Source organism: Nymphalis io, chromosome 7 (assembly GCF_905147045.1).
Source record: "Nymphalis io chromosome 7, ilAglIoxx1.1, whole genome shotgun sequence".
NCBI lineage: Eukaryota > Metazoa > Arthropoda > Insecta > Lepidoptera > Nymphalidae > Nymphalis > Nymphalis io.
The window spans coordinates 12,017,327-12,038,269 of NC_065894.1; the positions used below are offsets into that span (position 1 = coordinate 12,017,327).

The 20,943-nt window shown below is 35.1% G+C and overlaps 4 non-coding genes across 4 annotated transcripts; all 4 read right to left on the reverse strand.

The window, feature by feature from the left end:
* Positions 1-4,665: 4,665 nt before the first annotated feature.
* On the reverse strand, positions 4,666-4,737 carry Trnap-agg (transfer RNA proline (anticodon AGG)). The gene has a single exon. It is a non-coding gene; the product is annotated as a tRNA-Pro (tRNA).
* Positions 4,738-6,668: 1,931 nt separating this feature from the next.
* Positions 6,669-6,740, reverse strand: Trnap-agg (transfer RNA proline (anticodon AGG)). The gene has a single exon. It is a non-coding gene; the product is annotated as a tRNA-Pro (tRNA).
* Positions 6,741-9,940: 3,200 nt separating this feature from the next.
* Positions 9,941-10,012, reverse strand: Trnap-agg (transfer RNA proline (anticodon AGG)). Its single transcript has one exon. It is a non-coding gene; the product is annotated as a tRNA-Pro (tRNA).
* Positions 10,013-20,362: 10,350 nt separating this feature from the next.
* On the reverse strand, positions 20,363-20,434 carry Trnap-agg (transfer RNA proline (anticodon AGG)). The gene has a single exon. It is a non-coding gene; the product is annotated as a tRNA-Pro (tRNA).
* Positions 20,435-20,943: the final 509 nt, after the last annotated feature.

The following is a 20,943-nucleotide window of genomic DNA, read 5'->3' on the forward strand; positions in this document are numbered from 1 at the left end:
TGAAATTAGACACATGCATGTTTCCTCACGATGTTTTCCTTCACCGTAAAGCATGAGATGAATTATAATCATAAATTAAGCACATGAAAATTCAGTGGTGCTTGCCCGGGTTTGAACCCACGATCATCGGTTAAGATTCACGCGTTCTTACCACAGGGCCATCTCGGCTTTTTTTACTTGATACCATATTATTTACATATATTGCAGTGATGTTGAGGAATACGTACTACAGTTAAAACATTAAAAGCCATTAGCTCATCAACTTAATTAGCAGAACCGGTTTCAACTTCGAACGAGACAGATAAATATTTTTAATCCGTAAAACTTAGTGCGGATCCATGTGATCTATGAGCCCATTATTTATTTATTTTTTCTTGTAATCAACAGCATTACAGAAATGGTTGTATAGTTTTTACTCATTACTAAAGTAAGGCCACATAGGACAACAATATTATAATACAAAGCTTGAGAAAAAAATAAAAGCGAAGACATAGTATAAGTATTAATATTTACAGTTGAAATAAAACATTCTTGCTTGATATTAATGCGTTTAAATTGTTTATGTGTGTGTGGTTATTCGCTTTATTTTTTGCAATGAATTTGAATTATTTCTCTTTTCAATTGCATTTTGGATAAGTAGAAAAAGTCTATTATGTTCTAATCTATCTCACCGCACGCTAACTGTTTTTTCTCATGCGTTTATTCAATAATATGAAATATCTCGAAAACTACACTCCGGTCTGAAATGACCTTGTGAATAGCGTTAGCAGACATTTTCAATAATAGTGTAATAAATTTTTATCTTTAATATATATAATAATTCTGTACATATAATTTATCTAAACTCCTCCTAAGCTGCTGAACTGATTTTGATGTTTTTTTTTTTATCTGGTTTGGTTTCGGGAGAGCTTATATTGGCACCGCATTCCAGGATTTTTTCTTAACAAAAAGTAATCCAATATCTTTTTTACTTTTAAAATAATCTTTTGTAGTTAAATTGCAGTGTGATTAGACGTTAACGCTAAAAATACCAAAAAGGTTTTCTTATAATAATAATTTATTATGCACACGCGTACGTATATTATGGGCTTCGTGTATATTTTTAATGACAAAACAGAAACCACACTTTTTATTAAACCTACCTAGTACCTTTAATATTAATCATTTTTAACTGATATTTTTAAATTACGTAAATTTTTAGTTATAACAACTTTTGACAGTCTATGACTACAGATTTATGTCAATATAAGTAATTTTGATTAGTTCAATTATGTTAAACTAAGTGAGTAAAATTTAGTACTAACAAGTACCAGTCTGTGGAAGTCTCCTCTTCTCTTAAGGAGAAGGTTCTGGAATCGAACATTTTAATCCGACGTATGTAGGTTTCCTAACGATGATTATAAAGGATCTAATGCTCGACTCGTGGTACTTGGTCAGGGTTTGAATTCATAACGGCTTATAGAAACGTTTTCTAACCACAAATGCCTCAGCCCCAGCCTCAAACTTCAGCTCAAAAGCAGGTAAAGTCAGAATTCCGCGTGAGTTACAGTCAGTAATAACGCCTTAATAAAGCGATCCCTGCACGCTGTTCTCTCGGACCGTAAAAACTTTTTTTTAATTAAAACGCCCGACTCGATTCCATCAAAGTTTTAGCTATAATTTTTTTTTCAATTTTAAGTGCATTTGGTACGTTCACATAAAAGTGTTTTATTTTTAATAAGTCGTTTATTTTTCCAAGTGCGAAATCAATTAAGCGGGTCTTATTCACACTTAACTACACTTGTTAAATTAAATTTCTATCAATTTCTTTACTTCTTATTTATTAAAATACAATTATATTTAAGATGTTTATATATTTTACTATACATCATTTCCTCTGCCAATCACTGTCAATAGTGAACCGCCTTAAATTATTTACAAAATACGATACATAACACATACAAATATATATCACAAAAAAAATAGTCATGCTATACATTCAAATATTAAAATATACTTTCTTCTTTGGTAGGTTCAATAATATTGTATTATACATAAAGCTACCACTGGTTTGGAATGTAATTCTACCGATATAAACCAGCTCAGAACACTTTAATTTCAAAAAACAATATATCAGTTAAAAAATACAATCATTATTTTTATCCATTTTTATCCAGTATACAACAACGTATACTAATGAAAAAAATAGTAATCTATAGTATAATATTGTATAAATATGATGCGCTTTATTTCTAAATGGTTTTTGGTCAATTTATAAATAGAAAAAGTTAAAATATTAACATAGCAAAACAAATTAAGTTAACTAAAGGGGAAAAGCCAAGAAGATAAATCTATCAATTTTGAAGCTCTTGAAAGTTTTAAACGTTTTTAGCCCTTAAATTTATTCGGAAGTTAAAATTTACGAGCGTGGCCCTGCTTGTATGTTTGTGGATTAAATTTTCACAGTCGGTATATCAGCTAAATCTATTATTGCCTGGTTTTCCTTCCTTACTTTGAATTTAGTTTATTCGAAAATTTATATTTACATATATTTAAATTGTAAGTTTTTGTTATATACGTTTTTACAAGTCATTTTAGAACCTTTAAGAGATTGCGTATTTGTACCAGTGGTTAGTCGCATTAATTAATTGTAATACTATCAACTTCCTATGTACGCCTTCCAAGAATATCCTGAAAGAAACACTGGTGGTATGGTTTTGGGCAAGCTCGTCTGGGTAGGTACCACCGACTCATTAGATATTCTAACGCAAAACAGCAGTACTTGGTATAGTTGTGTTCCGGTTTAAAGGGTGAGTGAGCCAGTGTCATTACAAGTACAAGGGACATAACATCTTAGTTCCCAAGGTTGGTGGCGCTCCACCTCATGTACTGGATCGTTAACATTTCTTATAATACCAATGTCTATGGGAGTTGGTGACCACTTACCATCAGGTGGGCTATATGCTCGTTCGCCTGTTCATAATATAAAATAAAAATAAAAAAACTAACAAAATAGCGTTTATATATGGCTCGAGGAGGGTATCGTACACTTAACCTCGTATTGATTAAAATTACTTTATTAAATATGAACACCTCATTGAAGTTAAAACTATCACCGGTTTGAAAATAAAATCCATGCGTTATCCAAAAATTCATATCCAAAATCAGGATCCGTTTATTTATGCTATACGTCTATGATTAGATTATTGAACTCTAAATGAATTGGTCTGCCAAATTCATTCCGTTCAGTGAATTCGGGGATAATGAACTGTGACAGAAAGTCAATTGACAAACGATAAAGATCATCCCATTTTGCCAAAAGATACATTCGTCAGATACAGTTACAGCTGTATACATAATGTTTCCACTGCTGGCCTACATCCCCTTCTCCTTTTTAGAAGTAGACCAAACCGTTTGGTCGATACACGGCTGATTTTTCATCCGAAGTTTTCCTTCACCCCCGAACATGATGAGTTGTTACAAACACCAGTTAATCGTCAGTTAAGATTTACGTGTCATCTTGACTCCATAAGTAACCCTGTGGATCATTTTAAATTGGGACTCAATAAGGCCGAGTGCGCCGGAGTAGTGGGTACTAATAATCCGTCTCTTCGGTGGGCGCCATGCTTATACGTCTATTATATATATATGTTTATATATTATCATGACGCCTAGACGGATGGACGGACGCCCAAGAATGAACGAACGGGGGAAAAGGTGCGTCGACGCCTTCTTCTATGTTGAATACAATACGATAGCACCAGGAAATATCACTACGACCCCCCATAAGGCATACTCCATTATGGTGTGTACATCTAGATGAGATGTACTCATTTAACCCCAAAAATTAAAGTTAATAAAGATCATTTTTCATATGTTTTGCAAAAATATTATTAGAAAAGTATAGGAATGTAGCAAAGTTATTATGTACATAACATAGCATACGTAGCTTAATAACAGTGAAGGGAAGCGGAAAACCCTTGGGGCAAGAACGAGTTTGTTACATAACTTTGGCTCATTACATACTTGTTATATAACAATGTGCAACGTCACTAGAAAAGTTAGTCGTTGGACAACTTATATATGAACGAATGTTTCTAAAGTTAATGATGTAGGATATTTTGCAAGCACTTCATATAGGCACTAACTATTCTATTGTTGTGTTCCAGTTAGGAGGCAGAGTTACCCAGTGGAAACAATCATCATATAATTTCCCGAAAAATATCTATGATTGTCGCGTTTACGATATAAACATGCTTAACAATTGCGGCAATGCATTGATTGTACAATATGGCGTCTCTTTATATTATGGCAGATATCATAACGTTATTTTCAAGTGACAGTGCGTGTCATATGTGGAATTTACAAACTTATATCGTCATAAACGTTCCATTATAACTTCACCGTAACATGTTGCGTCAAATTGATTCTAGCGGGACGCGGCCGCTATTGTGAAATCTGGCACGCCTCCGGTCGCCTTCTAAACTACTTTTGACGTGAGTTTGTTTGAATTATTACTTTAATGTGACCAGAGAGCGAGCCTTATCATGTATTAGTTGAATCTCATTGGTTTGATCGGTTTTTCAATACACACGACACATTCTTTTATTACATTTGTTTTCAAATTTTCGAATTAATATCGTTTTATTGATTTTATTAATAAAATAATTATTAATAAAAATATTTGGGCTCGTCCGGGATTTGAACCCGGGACCTCTCGCACCCTAAGCGAAAATCATACCCCTAGACCAACGAGCCGCTTGTATGATTGTGTAAAATATAAAATCGCAAGCAAATTACATATATTGTACATAAATTTACATTCTCTCGTCATATTATTATCAGAATGAACAATCATTAACTTTATTACAAGGCTTAAAGTTATTACTTTTCACCAATATAATAAAACATTTAAGTATGTAAATAAATTTCTTAATGAAGCAATGGCAATAATGTCTGTCTTAGATACAATCGAGTTCGATTACCGCTTGGATCGAATATTTTTATAATGATGATAAAGTTCTTCTAGCTGATATCGGCCACGGAAAACACGACTATCAGACTAACTAACAGCGTAGGACATCATTTATATATACAGTACACAAGTATGTGCGCAAACAAGTGCACTCTCTACCCTCACTATCATAATTCGTTGGGACAGTAGACATGTCGTGACCGGGAAAGATCGGAAGACCTTTGTAGACCATTACATTGTAATTACAGGCACAAGGGACATAACTTTTTAGTTCCCAAGGTTTGTGGCGCATTGGCGATGTAGGGGATGCTTAACATTGCCAATGACTATAGGCGTTGGTGACCACTTACCATGATGGCCCATATGCTCTTCCGCCTACCTATAATATAAAATAAAAAATAGACTTTAGATGCAATCCACGGGACGGGAGTATACTGCTTCTATACTCCTAAACTCTTATCTTTTCATTGGTCCCGTCAAGAATTTGAATCCAGGAATCGAGGATTGAAATCCGTGGCGTTACTAGACTCCTAAGATAAGGTAATGTAAGGTCCTTTTTTGTTAAGCGGACGATTTTTTTTTAGTATAATTTGGTAGACACACTTATATTTTTTCTTTAACGAGCATGTTTCATAGGTTATCTTGGCATATTTTTATATAACGAAACGACCTCTTTTACTGAAAATGTTAATAACAATAAACATACTAACAATTTAACGTTATTTTTACAAATATAACTGTAATAAAATTCTTAACAATAGAATTGTATATGTATGTAATTATCGTGCTAAAAACGTACATAATTACTTTTATATTTTTTTATAATTATTACTTTTATATAAAATAAAAATGAATCGTTATTTCACGTCAGCAAATAAACCAGATCAATACATTGATTACCTTTGTGCAAAAAGGTTTATAATTAAAATAAATAAAAATATATTATATTAAATAACACTATAAAAATCACTTTTAAGGTAATAATATCCCATTACTGGGCCAAAGCTAACTTTGAGAATGTTAAATTTTCATACAGGTTTTCTTATGAACATATTCTCTCACTGCCGAGGACGAGATGAACTATAAACTCATATTAAGCACTTAGAAATTTTATCTTTGCCCGGGTTGAATGTGTAATCTTCTACTAAGATCGGTTCTAACCACTGGGCCTTCGACTTGACACATATTAACAATTCGTTATATATTAAGTCGTTTGTTCACTATTTTATTTATTTTTTAATCGAAAACTTCTCTCATAATATACAAAAAAATATAACAATAGTATAGTATAACAATAATAATATTAAGTACTACTTTTACTATAATTGATTGCCTTTTTTAATTAATTTCTCAATTTTGAAAACGAAATTAAATACAAAATATTTGAGCTTATATTTTGTATTTAATTTCATTTTCAAAATTACAAAAACTACATCGTACATGAGTACGAAATATTAGTTATTTAGTTTTTGTATTTTAGTTTATACATTCAATTAAATTTTAGATTAAATTATAGAAACTAGTAAACCACAACTCTATTACATGCTCGATTATTATTTCTACAATAAACATACATAATATATTGATCAGTTGCGGATACTAAGCAACATATGTATGTTTTGCAATGTAATCATTGCTTCCTCACCTCAAAGAACTGACCATTAAGACTAATGTTCTCATAGGATTCAATTGAAATAAAAAAATAAAAACAATTGGGCTCGTCCGGGATTTGAACCCGGGACCTCTCGCACCCTAAGCGAAAATCATACCCCTAGACCAACGAGCCGGCTGACGACGAAGCTAAAATAAAAAATGATAATGTTTTTTTATAATATAACATACTGATTGTAGCATTGGTACCTTTCACCAAAACATTGGTACGGCCAAATGAGCTAGGAGACGTTTTTACGTTTGCATTAGTGTAATACACACAGTTACTAAAACCGAAATAAACCAGTTTCCGCTAGCTACCACGTATCCCGAACTTTTGCTTACGTAGCAATAGAAGTGTCATTTTGTTTATAATTCATTTTTTACTAAATAGTTTATACATGTGGAGGCAAGTGAACATTGACGTCGCAAAACTGTACTCTTTTTTTAATACTAATAATAATGAATACTTTTTTATTAAGGTGAACCTTGGATGGGTTTTTCTGGCGAAAAGTATTGTCACGAATATCAGACAAAATTCAAAAAAGGAACATTTTGAAACCACAAAAATATCACAGCTCGATATTATTAAATTAAATTAGATTAAGAATATTTTTATAAATCTTACACTTAATTATTACTTTTATATTGGCAATATGAACGTAAATAATGAATGTTTTGAGTAATTTTAATACTAGCTGCCCGTGCTAACTTCGTACGAGTAAAGTTAAGATGTTATTCCGTACATCTTCACCAATAAGATAATTCACCAACCTAACTTTGCTCTACTTATCGACGGCTTTGTGCATTTTAAATTGTTGCGTGATATAATACAATCTTTAACCTTTGTGTGTAGACTGGTAGGTCTTGATATTTTTCCAAAGGTGCAAACAAACAAACAAACGCTTCAAATGCTTATAATAGTATATAAAAGCTTTTAATAAAGACATTACAGTCTTATTAACTATACATATAGAAAAGATTACTACGAGTTATGGTGAAGAACTGGGTCAAAGTGGTGATCGGCGCAAAGGAATGAAACATGGAGGGGTTTCCTCATTTACTTACTGTCCCCTCTCCTAAGTTATATATACATAAACTTATATAAGCTCTCTGTCCCTCCATGGAAAGATAAATGATGAAATAAATCAAGATCATTGCTCGAACTTAACATCTTGCTGTATATTATAAAATAGGGGCAATAGTTTAAATAAAGGACAGTGTATTATAATGGAATGGTTCATTATAATAGTGCTAAAATATTTGTGTATTTGTTACTAAAAGTTATATTTACTTAATAATAGGGATATATACAGACATTTTTATAAAATACAAAATTAAAATAAAAAGAACAAAATACTCATTACAAATTTAAAGCAGAAACACGCCGTCTAAAAGATTGTCCTGTGGCATTGTACCCAAGACGCTGGCACTGTTGCCTCTCTGCACCGCTAGACTCAGCCTTTGGGCTAAATAAGCGCCAACTCTTGGATTACCAGATGTTTGGACCAGTTTTTTAGAAATATCTTTTATGATTCTTTTTGTATCGGACGACCATGGACCCAATGTTTCAAAACCCATCCCCGCAAATTCATAATCGTTGCATAAAAGTGAATATTTGCGGCGCTTGAGTATTTGTTACTTATTATTTGTGTATTGTTATATTTATATTTTAGTCGAAATTTATCGGTGGATAATATGTGTAGATTTTAACAAAGTTAGTGGGATCATGACCGGACATACAACGCCGATGTTTTTTTTTATAGTTATTATAGATAGGTGGACGACCATATGGGCCAACTGTTAGTAAGTGGTCACCAATACACATAGACATTGACATTAATAGAAATGTTAACTATCGCTTACATTGCCAATGTGCCACAAACCTTGGGAACTGAGACGTTATGCCCCTTGTGCCTTGTCCACATGGAGCTGAACTTCATCCGACACATATGCCAGTTTCCCCCACGATAATTTCTATAAGTGCCGAGCACGATATTAACTATTATTAAAATAAATTAAGCACATGAAAACTCAGTGGTGCTTACCTGGGTTTGAACCCACGATCTTCTAACATTCACGTGTCACCAATCCACTGGGCAAGAATAATCGACAAGAATTTTAGTAGTCACTTTTTTCCGACTATCAAATTACATATAGACCCTCTTCCAATCGAAGAAGGAGTAAAGATGTACAAAACTTTTTTTTCTTATAGCATAGGTAGGCGGACAAGCATATGGGCCTACCTAATGGCAAGTGGTCACCAACGCTCATAGACATTGGCATTGTAAGAAATGTCAACCATCGCTTACATAGCCAATGCCCCACCAACCTTGGGAACTAAGATTTTATGTCCCTTGTGCCTGTAATTGCACTGGCTCACTCACCCTTCAAACCGGAACACAATAATACCAAGTACTGTTTTGCGGTGGAATATCTGATGAGTGGGTGATGTGCTAGTTTATCCCGTTTCTTTATTTCAAAATAACTTATGATAACAAAAATAAATATTATAACATAAAATAATTTAAAACATATTAATGAATCATATAAAGATTATATAAATAATTGTTTATTATTTGTACACATATATAATATATTACGAACTGCCATTTCAGAGCTATTATAAGCCTTTTTTTGTATTGCTGTTGTATTTATCCGCAAAGAGATTTCGCTTATCCGCTTATGCTGAACCGCCCAACTCCGAGACTGATCTGGTTTACTGTTTATTCACCAACCCACAGTGTATTATAACATCGTGGTGAAATAAAGTTAAAGCTTTTCTATTTACAAAAGAGTCTGTCCAACAATACAATACTAGGAATATAATTATTTTTGTCAGCAAAAAACTTGTAATAATAATGTACAATTGTCAATTTTAAATTTAGAACCCTTATCTGAAACCGATTACTCCCAGTGGGTTTAATTAACAGTGCAAATCAATGTATTATATGCCATGATTCCGTTTCTTAATTGTTGAATATTTTACGTTCTCTAAAAAAGTGAGAATTCCCAAATGACTGAATATATTTCAAATGAAAACACCTCCAGTGTTTTCAATAGAAATATACATATGCAAAAAAACATTATTCTGTCTTTTAATCATTTATTTACAATTACCATAAAATAATATATAAATTTTTTTTATAATATATTTAACTAACTATTTTCTCACCCCTTGCGAAGCGGTAGTAACTCTTGAAAACGAATCGCATGTACTTGAAAAAAATCAATTAGAATAAATATAATTTTAATCAAAACTGACTTCAAGAAGAACGGAGCTATAACTTGGCATGTTCTTTATGTATTTTAAAATGATTATTAATAAAAATATTTGGGCTCGTCCGGGATTTGAACCCGGGACCTCTCGCACCCTAAGCGAAAATCATACCCCTAGACCAACGAGCCACTCGACGTTGTATCTAAATCTTCTGATACATTGTTTTAACTTACGTACAGAGCGATTGGTTTTCGGTGAAAGTTGACCTACTCTTATTGATTTAAGAAGGACATTGACTAGCGTACCGTCAGCATCACACGCAACGTATATTATTATTCTTATGTACTAAACTACGTGTACATAAAAATGATCGTACACTTTTTAAATAATACTAAACACTATAATACTCGGCCGTGGAGTACCGGCTTAGAATAGTACTCCCCCAATCTCATCCCGTGGGTGTCGTAAGAGGCGACTGAGGGACGGGGAAAAGGGGGGATGGGCAGCAGCGTCCCCCCTCCCATAAACATCTTACCCCCTACTGCGCTCGCCAACACGCCTGCCCAGCGCGGCGAGTATGGGCAAACCCCTCCCTTAATGGCAGATGCGCCCAAAAAAAGGCCCCCAGTTACCGGCAAGCCCGCTAGGCCCGACCAAGGTAGCGGTCGCGGTATCGGCAGGGCAGGGGGTGCTAAGAATCACCGGTTCACGGCAGGCTACCGTATAAAACGACTGAAAATGGCAACGTATAATGGACGCTCGATGAGGCTGGACCATCACCTCGCCGAATTAGAAGTAGAGTTAAGTCATATAAACTGGCATATACTGGGGTTATCTGAAGTCCGAAGACAGGGGGAGGACACGATAACTCTAGAGTCCGGTAACTTACTCTACTTCCGCGAAGGTGATAACCTCTCCCAGGGTGGTGTCGGTTTTCTAGTCAAAAAGGATCTCATTAGCAGCATTGTGGAAATCAGTAGTGTGTCGAACCGGGTAGCGTACCTTGTCCTAAAACTTTCCGACAGGTACTCCCTGAAGGTTGTACAGGTATATGCGCCAACTTCGACATACTCTGATGATGTGGTCGAAGCGATGTACGAGGACATCGCAAAGGCCCTCAACGACACCTCGAGGGCCCACTACAATGTTGTTATGGGAGACTTTAATGCTAAAGTGGGAGTACAAGATAGCGGTGAATCGAAAGTCGGACCTTACGGCTTGGGCTGCAGAAATCACAGGGGGCAAATGCTGGTAAACTTTCTCGAAGCGCAGGGGCTTTTTTTGATGAATTCTTTCTTTCAAAAGAAGCCTCAGAGGAGGTGGACCTGGCGAAGCCCCGATAACGTGACAAGGAACGAGATAGACTTTATCATCTCGAATAAAAGGCACATATTTAGAGATGTTTCAGTGATCAACAGGTTTAATACCGGAAGTGATCACCGCTTGGTTCGAGGCACTCTAAATATCAACTTAAAAGCCGAAAGATCGAGAATGATGAGGTCTACTCTCCGACCTACCATGCTCCAAGCTGCTCAAGGCTCCGAAAAGTTCCAAATGGAACTTCAAAATCAATTCACCGCGTTGGAAACCATAAGCAGCATTGATGAGAGAACCGACACGCTGGTCAAAATACTGCAAAACACATCCCGCAAGTGTTTTCCGCCACAGAGAAGAGACAACGCACCAAAACTCTCTGCTGAGACACTCGAGCTCATGAGAAAACGACGAGAACTACCATCGTTTTTGTCAGATAAGGCCTTAAACCGAACAATAAAAACGCTGACGCGACGCGATCTCCGACGCTCCAATACCCGTGCCATCAAGGCTGCGATTGAGCAAAATCGGGGATCGAAAGTGTTCGCTCGCAAGTTTGGGAGGCCGCGTCTGACAAAACTTAAAACTGAAAATGGTGGGGTCGTTACCTCTAGGCCTGAGATTATCGGAGAAGTAGAGAGGTTTTATGGGCAGTTGTTCTCTTCAAGATCGGATAAACCCATGGGAATCAGTATTGATGACCAGCGCGCCCCTCTTATGCGCCATTACTCCGAGGAGCTCCCGGTCGTTGACCAAGGAGAGATTAGGGCGGCTCTAAAACAGCTTAAAAACAACAAATCTCCGGGAGATGACGGAATCACAACAGAGTTGCTTAAGGCAGGCGGGACTCCGGTCCTGAAAGAGCTAGCAAGCCTCTTTAATTCCGTCATCCAACATGGCAAGACCCCGGAAACGTGGAGCGGGAGTGAGGTGGTACTGTTTTTCAAGAAAGGTGATAAAACCCTCTTGAAAAACTACAGACCAATCTCCCTCCTGAGTCACGTGTATAAGCTGTTCTCAAGAGTCGTCACGAACCGTCTCGCCAGACGACTTGACGAGTTCCAGCCCCCAGAGCAAGCCGGCTTTCGATCAGGCTACAGCACCGTGGACCACATCCATACTGTTCGGCAGATTGTGCAGAAGACCGAAGAGTACAATCAGCCGCTGTGTATGGCATTTGTGGACTACGAGAAAGCCTTCGACTCCATCGAAACCTGGGCAGTGCTCGACTCATTGCAGAGATGTCATATCGATTGGAGATATATCGAGGTACTGAGATGTCTGTACAACGCCGCTACAATGACTGTCCACATCCAGGACTGTAAGACGAAGGCGATCCAATTGCGCAGAGGGGTGAGACAGGGGGATGTAATATCCCCGAAACTGTTCACCAACGCGTTGGAAGACGTTTTCAAAACGCTGGATTGGACTAGGTATGGAGTCAATGTAAACGGCGAGTACATCTCACACCTTCGATTTGCCGACGATATCGTCATCATAGCAGAGTCGCTGGAACAACTCACCGAAATGCTGCGTAGCCTAGGCGAGTCTTCCCGGTGTGTCGGTCTCGGCATGAACTTGGACAAGACCAAGGTCATGTTCAATAGGCATGTCGTGCCGGGACCGATATACGTCGAGGGGAAACCTCTCGAAGTTGTTAGTGAATATACCTACCTAGGACAGATTATACAAATCGGTAGGAACAACTTCGAGAAGGAAGCCGATCGAAGAATTCGCTTGGGATGGGCAGCATTTGGCAACCTTCGTCAAGTCCTCAAGTCGTCTATACCGCAATGTTTGAAGACGAAAGTCTTCAACCAATGCGTCTTACCTGCCATGACATACGGTGCCGAAACGTGGACACTAACTGCGGGACTAGTCCACAAATTCAAAGTCGCTCAGCGTGCTATGGAGCGAGCTATGCTCGGAGTATCTTTGAAGGATAAGATCAGAAATGAGATTATCCGGAAAAGAACCGGAGTCACCGACATAGCTTGCAAAATTAGCAGGCTGAAGTGGCAGTGGGCTGGTCACGTATGTCGTAGGACCGATGACCGTTGGAGCAGACGAGTCCTAGAGTGGAGACCGCGAATCGGCAAGCGCAGCGTAGGGCGCCCTCCAGCCAGGTGGACCGACGACCTTAAGAAGGTGGCGGGCACCAACTGGATGCGGAAGGCGGAGGACAGGGAGCTTTGGCGCACCTTGGGAGAGGCCTATGTTCAGCAGTGGACAACGATTGGCTGTTGATTGATTGATTGATTGAAACACTATAAATAATACATATAAAGGGTTGTTATAATAATCGATTTGATTAATTTATTTATCTATTAATTGTATCATTATGAACATACTGTGTCAAATATAAACATGCATAAAAACTAATATCTTCTTTTTTATTAATTTAATAATTTTAATTATATTAAATTAATTCATTTTAATTATATTTGATCCATATTAAATCATCTGAAATTCAATTTAATATGGAACAAATATAATTAAAGAAAAATCTTAGCGATGAGAAATAATAATGTATTTTGTAAACTGTACTTTTCAAGTCACGGTTGACAATTATTTAGACTATACTATATATATACTGTAATAGTGTAGCCACAACGACAGGATAACGGGAATTTTAAATAATTTTCAGTAAGACCAGTTTACTTTATTTCTACTTTCTTTAAAACAGCAATTACAATATTTCCGTGTATGCCTTATCGTATAACAACCAACCATCCATTTTTATTGCTGTCAATGTCAAAATTTTAATATTTTCTATCCAAAACAGCAGTATTTGGTATTGTTATGTTCCGGTTTGAAGGGTGAGTGAGCCAGTTTAATTACAGGCACAAGGGACATAACATCTTAGTTCCCAAGGTTGGTGGCGCATTGGTGATTTAAGCGATGGTTAACATTTCTTACAATGCCAATGTCTATGGGCGTTGGTTACCATTAGGTTGGATTTACCATCAGGTGGCCCATATGCTCGTCCGCCTTCCATTATTCTATAAAAAAAATATCTTCGATTATAAATTCTCTTAATAACCATAAATTTCTATGTTCGGTCACATTTATAATTATAAACAATAACGGATTAAACTCTAAAGTACACGTTCATGCACGTGGCCTGTAAAAAAATATCAAGCGATAATACCGCACTGTGAATCCTGTAAAACCTGCTATGTCGGCTCACCCGTGATTAACACAAGCATTACCGTTCGTCTCGCGGCTTCAGATGTGTAGTGATGTGTGTCGAGTGCTATCGACGGCTATTTATTTAATTAGGAGTTCCATTTGAAGTTTTTTTTTTATATATTATAGGTAGGCTTGCAAATGAGCCAACTGTTAAGTGGTCATCAACGCCAGATGTAAAAAAGCACCATTCCTTACATCGCCAATGCACCGCCGACCTTGAGAACGAAGATGTTATGTTCTTTGTGCCTGTAGTTAAACTCACTCTTCAAATCGGAACGCAACGAAACAAGTATTGCTGCTTAGCGGTAGATTATGTGATGAGTGTGTGTAACCCAGACGGGCTTACACAAAGCCCTACGTACTATGTATAAAAATATAAAAATACGTGTAGTATTTCAATGTTAAATTGCTGGATAACACGACATGCACTGGATATGTGTCGATAAGATTAATTAAAATTAATGAACAAAAAAACTAACAAAAATAAATAATGCTTCATTCCGATTTCACTGGTGGTAGGGCTTTGTGCAAGCTCGTCTGGGTAGGTACCACCCACTCATCAGATATTCTACCGCAAAACAGCAATACTTGATATTGTTGTGTTCCGGTTTGAAGGGTGAGTGAGCCATTGTAATTACAGGCACAAGGGACATAAAATCTTAGTTCCCAAGGTTGGTGGCGCATTGGATATGTAAGCGATGGTTGACATTTCTTACAATGCCAATGTCTAAGAGCGTTGGTGACCACTTACCATCAGGTGGCCCATATGCTCGTCCGCCTTCCTATTCTATAAAAAAAAAAAATTACTATTAGTTATTGTTATTTATATTTTATTGATACACAGAACTGATAACAATCTTATAATATTAAATCAATGGTCATTAATGATAAGAGCTCCTTTGATAATTTATATATATTTTTTTTATTTCTTAATAGTTTGTTACTTTTGTACTTGAGAGCAATAAAGTTTTTATCTAATTTTATCAATCAAACATACAATATGTATTTTATTCGACTTGCCTCGGTAAATATTGTTGACTAGTATTTAACATAATGCTATCACACATCGTACTTTAGGCCTCTTTTTACTAATTAAGTAAAATAGTAACAGCCTGTAATTGTAAACAGCCTGCTGGGCTAAGGCCTCCTCTCCCTTTTTGAGGAGAAGGTTTTAGAGCTTATTCCACCACGCTGCTCCAATGCGGTTTGGTGGAATACACATGTGGCAGAATTTCGATTAAATTAGACACATGCAGGTTTCCTCACAATATTTTCCTTCACCGAAAAGCACGAGATGAATTATAAACAGAAATTAAGCACATGAAAATTCAGAAGTGCTTGCCCGGGTTTGAACCCACGTTTATCGGTTAAGATTCACGCGTTCTTACTACTGGACCATCTCGACTTTCATTAAAGTAACAAAAGTTTGTTAATTAAATACATAATATATTAATTAAATACAATTTTAATATTTCTTTTAACCACTTAAAAGTCAGTAGTTACTATTTTCATCAATCTTAAGCATGTAATAATCATATAATACATAACAAACAGTTAAATTTATAAATTATGTATGGAAATCAAGGACTACTCAAGCGCTTTTACAAAAACCTTGTACAAAATAATAAGCCTTATTCTCTATATTTTTAGGACGAGCTTTAAATGTATTTATTGTTTAATGTAAAATTATCTGCGTTATTTTACGTTATGAATTGATATTGCGAGGTCGAAAAGTTTTTAAACGGTGGACTCACACAAATCAAAATTAAAAATATCTTCTGTACAAGTCATGGCTGCGTGGAATGATGGAAAGAATGCTAGCAAGATTTCCTCGTGGAATCGCAATCATAAAGTTATTATTAATAAGGGAATATATATGAATTATATTTCTTTGTTCTTTTTCATGTTTAATTTTTTATTTTGGAATATAAATTAAAATATAAAATAAAACTATTCGAAATAATATATAGAATTGTTTTCTTTGTTTAATTCAGCACGTAACAGTTCTACTAATATTGTATACCCTTGGATGGAATTTGGAAAATAAATAACTTATATCGTAACTTTAAACATAGGCTACCTCACACTGGCTTCCTACATATCACTGCCCCGTGGGCAGAATCTAGTAATCACATAAATACATTACAGTGAAAGTTATAATAACGATGATGATGATACCTAACAGGTCACTGTCCTCACAAAGTAAAAGTAGCTAACGCATGCGCAGGTGGCATCATTCAAGTACCGTCAATTGTCTCATTTTCATTGTTTTTAACAGACAAACTTCATATGTTTTTATTGATCCGTCCTGGGTTTTAATCCAGTTACATGTGATCTGCAGCGTTATGATATAGGTAACCACCAATGAAACAGTCGGATAAATTAATAATAAACAAGTTAGTGCCGGATAAACACAAAAAATTTTGAATGAAGCTTGTTACAAAAAAAATGACCTTGACCTTTAATTGTCATAGTACCCTAAGAAATTGTCTTTATGAAGTCTTTTCTTCTTAACTTACGATCGATATTCAGTTAACTGACTCCACTATTGTCCTAATCTATTGTAACGATCAGCTATTAAGACGCGTTGGAAAGTGTTCGTGACATTTCAGAGCACCCTCACGTGAAGCCTTATTTATATCAACTTTCCCTGAAGTGTACCCGTGACGCATTTCCTGGAGTCGTTCACTGTTTACACAAACATGTTTTTTGTATGAATTGGTGTATCGCCGTTTTCGAATGTATATTTCGTCCTGAAAAATCGACTCGATACTCAGTAGTTATTATTTTGGAATGAAATTCATAGTCAATATATAACTACCAACAATCCTTAACATTTCACTAGTGCGATTCTTTAAGAACTCACTTCATTACTCACCCGTGAAATGTTGACAATCGACTTATGGTGATATATAATACTATTTTGATGCGTATCTTCTTGAAATGCTATAATTACTATGGTCAATGGTCATATGATGAGTTTTGAGTGTTTTTACAGAAAAGATGGTGTTTTACGGTGGGATCGGCTTGTTATTTTAGAATAAATCTAAGTTAAATTTTATGGCTTATCATATGTATCGTATACTTCTACCGTTTCATCATTAGCAATCTTATGATTTAATGAGAATAATTATGAGATATTATGGCAAAAGTAATTTTGCCATAATATCTCACGACTTTTTTAAGCACAGACAAAGTTGTGACATGCTCTAGTTATACATATTGGTCTGTGGTTACACAATTCATCAGCCGCAAATATCAATTGTCAAGTCGTTGGTACGGAATTAAAAGCGATCGACGTAAACAAATTTGCTTTCAGATACCGCTTTTGGTATTGGTTAAAATATCAAAAGCTGCCCAACTTTGATTGAATAAAAACGGTTGATTAAATTTATGCGATTCAAAGGATGAATTAAAACTCAATTGTAAGTCTATTATCCAATCAAGAAAATGTTGTCGGTTTGTTAAAAATGTTTATTGCTTTTATTCGAACATAAGTTGTAAATTTAAAAAAAAATATATAATTTCTACAATCAATGATTATGAGCCATGTTGGTCCAGCGGAGAGAACCAGCATCCGTGTCACAGGTTCAAATAGAGTACAGAAAAGTTTTTACATGCTAACTATGTTGTATTTCTGTGTAGCCCAAATGTTGACTACGTTTAGGCTTTAAGTCCTTCTCCTCAAGAAGGTAAGGAAGTCTTAGCCCAGCAGTGGAGCTTATTACTTGTCTTTTACTTTTCTTTTTTATTAAGACCACATTCTATTACTATTAATATACCAATAATTTAAGTCAGCGTCAGGTGAAATTCTGCCATATGTATATATTCCGATAATCATTGGACCAACACAGTGGAAAAAGCGCCACACTTTCATAATTACAAGAGAATATACAATTTCCCATAATTGGGATATTTATTGGATGTTACTAATACTTAACTTAAAGAAGCCAATACATGGCTTCTTCCAAGTCAAACTGTTAACAAAACGACCAATGCGCCAACAACCTTGGGATCTAAAATGTTATATCTCCTATAATACTCGGCCTTCAAATGGGAATAACGATACTATATATTTCTGTTTGGCGGAAAAATATCAGATGAGTGGTTGATACTAAATGGGCTTACACAAGGCCCTACCAAGTTGTATTAAAATTATTTCATTATTTATATTTATGATCTTCGAAGGAGATTTAAGAGATTTCGAATCTTAATATCCTAAGTTTATTTAACTTGAGATAAACGTAAAACGGAAATTAAAGCATCTTCGATTTGAACGCAATCATCCAAAAAATATACCACACAATTGTATATTTATACTTTTTAATAATAAACATTGACTTATAAGAAATATATTAAAATCGATAGTAAAATGCTTTGCGAATAACAAGAATAATTTTCCTTAAACATAAAATTGGTATCCATTGAATTAATGCAACCAAAGAGATGTTATTGTATACAAGTATCCTCAAAATAACCGAGTTTCCCTTCCTTCAATTCCTTCAACCCTTCATAACTAGGTCAGTTTGGTTTACGTAAACATGGTACGTGTGGCTGATGGAGTTTAGTGCTTAAGACCCTATCTCGATGGGATAGCCGGCGATCAACGCTGAAAAATGAAGCAATATATCTAAAAGCTCCCCGCCTCGTGTTTTACTTTATGAAGGATCTATCGTTTTCGAATGACGTCGTGTTTTTGAATTGTATTGAGATTTATCTTGATTGTGATGATCTTATTCTCTTCATCTTTATAAATAGATGTTTATAAAACCTATGAGCTTTAATCAAAGATTACGAGTTCGAACCCGGGCAAGCACTGAATTTTTATATGCTTATTTTGTGTTTATTTCATGTGTACTAATGATGGGTGAAGGAAAACATTCGGAGGAAATTTGTTTCTATGTAACTGTATTTCTATTGTTATTTAATTTCTTTAATTAATATTTGTTAAATTTAAATTCTGTTTTTATTATTTATAAAACAAAAATATAATGTGGCAATGTTCGCTATTTTAACTTATCTTTCAAGCATTCTAACCGTAGCCTCAAGAGAATGAGGTTTTAGAGTAGCAGTAGTACATAGTATGTACATATTTATTTTGATAGAATCAACGATAACTATTGTAATTACGTGTAAGGAGTTTACTTGCTCAACGCACTCATATCATATTCTCCCACTAAACAGCAATACTCAGTATTGTTGCATTCCCCTTTTAGTGTTAATGGGCCAGTGTACCACCAAAGAACATAACACCTCATTTCGATGTTGGCCGGTTTGCCAATCTGCCTACCTATTATATATGTATATAAAAAATAAACAATGAAGTAATGATGCTATCAACTTAGATAATTAGTTAATTGAACTTGCCCAAGCGTATAATTATGAATGGGATTAATCGAGTTTTGTTTTGATTAAAATAAAGCCACCCACAGAGGGGCTTAGAAAGCTATGCATGAGTGTTTACCCCCATTTTGTATTAATATATACTTGCCCTCACTCAAAGCCGCTTACGCACACGCCATGCATGAATGTTATTCTGATTCGTTGATTTGCGTGTGTACTGTACCGATCTGCGCCGAGTTTCGTACGTACCGAGTTAATTTTTTTTTATAAGCTTGTTTATTTTTAAGTATATGTTATATGTATTATATTTATTAAATCAAGTAAATTAACTCAAAATGTTAATTCTATGTCGCAAACTCGGCAAAAAATATTAACACAGCTTAATTTAAATAAATAGTTAAAATACACTTATATTATTTTTATATACTGTTAGTATTTACATAAATTTCAATCATTCAACGATTTCATTATATAATAACAGATAAATTTAGCTTAGCAAAAACAGTAACTATTTAACAAATAATACTCATCAAAATCGTTTCAACATCAGTGAAGATATTGAGAAACGTAAAATAATGTTGAATCAATACATAACCACGTTTTTAAAAAGTTAGCTAAAATAGAAACGATTAACATTTATTTTTAAGTAATATTATTGTTCACGAATAAAAAAAATATAAAAATAAATTGGGCTCGTCCGGGATTTGAACCCGGGACCTCTCGCACCCTAAGCGAAAATCATACCCCTAGACCAACGAGCCAACTGCAAATTATATCTAAATATATGCTCACATTTGGACATACGACTAATTATAACATACGATACTTTCACTTCTATAATCTGAGATAAGTCATTATAAACTGGAACTGACAGCAACATTACACAGCGTTTGATTTACGAGGCCAAAATTTCGCGTATTACTTATTTCATTAGTTTAATATAACAATCATTTTTATTTATTTAAAAAATACACTAAATAATAATGATCTTTGGATATTGAATCTAAATTTATAAAAAAATTAATAAAGAAGATAATTACCAGATGATTGTTTCAACTCCAGAGATCAGCTTATTAGATAACTTTTTATTTTTAAATTCAAATAACAATATATACAGAATCTTCACGTACTTAATCAGGCTGTCGAAGACATAAATATATTTAATTGTTTATGGCAGGCCTTTCCGCAAGCCCCTCTGGCTAACGCCATTGTCATTGGGCGATGTTGACCACTTACCACAAATTGGCCCATTTGCCTGTCCGCCTACCTA